The following is a 2,457-nucleotide window of genomic DNA, read 5'->3' as shown; positions in this document are numbered from 1 at the left end:
TTTGTTTTGGATGATTTTTTCGTTGCTGGAACATTAAAACAAGTTGACTACGGGTGAAAAATAGTGGAAAAGTATTGGTAACTTTTTAATTTGTTTGGTTGGTGGTTAATTTCTGTGTTTTGATAGAGAATTTACGGAAGTAAGCGACTGTGTGTGTAGCATGTGACCTCGATGTTTTCGTCTTTGTTCAGCGCAACATTTCAAGATTTTTGGAAGGTTAAAGATGGTCTAAAACGAAAAGGATATATTTTTTTACGAGTCCAGTACCGAATCACTTGTGTTCCGCTATTTTTGGACCTGAACCGAAACGTTTTTGCAAGTCCAGAACTGGTCCTGCGTACCGGTACGCATCCCTAGTTATGTTTGGGTCATAGCGCTAGCGGCAGGGAAATCCGCGATGCCTCGTCCGAAAAATAGTGAATATTAAGCAAAAATACAGCGGAAATATGGGCAGAGAATACCAAACTTTCAATATTTTTGGGGTCCCTGGTTAGTAAAGAAAGCCCCAATTTGAAAAAAAATAAACGTACCGTCTAAAATAAGGACGTACCGGGTGGATTTTGAGGCGGAAAAAAATAAACGTACCGGTACGTTTATTTGAGAGGTGAGAGTAGTCTTTTACCATCATGAGGGACTCTATGCAAACATTTTGTTGGCAATATATGTGTAGACATTTTGTGGTGATCATCTTTTAGCTGCAGATAGACACTTGACATATGGCACAATGAATGACATATGTTTGAAAATTTCTTATAAATGCATGCAGCACAAGGTAAAATCTTCTTTTAAATGATATTTCCAAAATCCTATCGACAAAAGCTATCCATTGCTCTTCTATTTCAGTAATAAGTGCCACATTGAAAAGAAGTTCAATTTACAACATAGACAAGAAGTGATCCTAGTATCTTTCCATTAGTCTTTCCATTGGACATCTTCTAAGTCCTTCAAGCATGCAAAAGCACTTTCTACAAGTCCAGGTAAGTACGGGTCACAAAAAAATGCTGCCTGTCCCTAATGTATTGGACCTTCTTGTCCTAACTGAAGAGAGAGTGACCCATTAAAGTTGTCTGGGAATTATTTGGATGTACGTTTGAGTGGGTTATAGAGATGTTTCTGAAGTGGTTTTCAATATGAGCTATAGCGCTTACAAGTGTGCTTCTGCAGTTTCAGGCATTTAAACCACCTCTAGTAACACATATGCGCGACAGAAGTACCTGTTGAGCCAATACAAGATGTTCTTGATGGTTTTAGGTTAAGGTATTTTTAGAGTATTAGATGAACCAATGACATATTATTACATATACTGCCTTTGGATGAACTTGCTGCGATCACGCTATCACAATGATTGACACCTTTTCATGTACCAAATATTGTTAACGTTATTTCAGTGGCACCATGAGTCATGTTCGATAGTACTTGTAGATGGAAACACAGACATACAAACAAAAAGGAGCCCCAAAAGAATACCTTTTGCGGCACAGGTAAACCTCCTTCATAGGGGTAAAAAGGGAATTTCGTTAAATCTAGTTTGTTTACAGTGGCTGTGTGTGTCCGTCTGCCTGTACGTGTGTTGGGTAAGTTTTTTTAGGACGGAAAGAAGTAGTTTAGATTTGGCCCCCTATAGCGGCTTGTTTTGAAATTGCAGGGGCGTTTTTGTTGGAAACATTGAAAGCAAATAGGGTAAGAAAATGGACCAACATCGTCTACAACATCTAACAAGAAATAGTTTATTTGTAATATGTTAATTGCAAATTTATACCCGAGGGCTAATTAGAACTACACATGATATTGATAAAACAATTATAATTGAAAATTGACCATTTATCATACTATATTGGCGTATAATCAACCAAGGCTAGCATTACTGCGTTTTGACTTTTCTTTCAGGACAGTGCAAATTTGACTTCTCATTTACATCTAGTACAACGTTGTGAGTTCGTTGTTTAAACATTCGAGGAAAATACGAATTCTTGTAATTCAGTACCAAGGACAGGGACTACAATACTCACAGTGAGGTTTCATTAAATGTACTAACAACAGATATTTGTAACGCACGAATGTAAATTCAATGAAAATACGGTACCACACATTTCAGACGGCCATTGGTGACTGTTATAGTTTGAGTCTACTTAGCTTGTAATTCAGTACCAAGGATAGAGTCTGCAATACTTAGTGATTTTCTTACACTATACAATCGACAGGTATGTGTAACGCACATCTACCGCCATGTAAAATCAGTAGACATAAGGAACTACTCGTTTAAAACGACCAATGGTGACGGTTATAATTTGAGTAGACGACGGTCACGTTGCAAGTATCCTCTGATAACGAGAAACGCCGAACTGGCTTCCACTAGCCCTAACGGTATAAATCCGCATCACAGGGGGAAGCCCGGTATTGTGTGTGCGCGCCCGTGCTCCAGGGCACCTCCAACTTCCCGCCCGTCTCCCCCTGAAT

At 38.7% G+C, this 2,457-nt stretch overlaps 1 protein-coding gene across 1 annotated transcript in view; it reads left to right on the top strand.

The window, feature by feature from the left end:
- LOC118423320 (inactive hydroxysteroid dehydrogenase-like protein 1) overlaps positions 1–1,080 on the top strand; it is an 8,801-nt gene extending 7,721 nt beyond the window's left edge. The window contains exon 7 of the mRNA XM_035831436.1: positions 610–1,080. The gene's annotated coding sequence lies outside the window, so the exon portion shown is untranslated. The remainder of the gene's footprint in view (positions 1–609) is intronic.
- The last annotated feature ends 1,377 nt before the right edge of the window (positions 1,081–2,457 follow it).

This window comes from Branchiostoma floridae, chromosome 9 (assembly GCF_000003815.2).
Source record: "Branchiostoma floridae strain S238N-H82 chromosome 9, Bfl_VNyyK, whole genome shotgun sequence".
In the NCBI taxonomy this organism is placed as follows: Eukaryota; Metazoa; Chordata; class Leptocardii; order Amphioxiformes; family Branchiostomatidae; genus Branchiostoma; species Branchiostoma floridae.
Note: the sequence above shows the minus strand (reverse complement) of the source record. Positions and strands in the feature narration are given on the sequence as shown.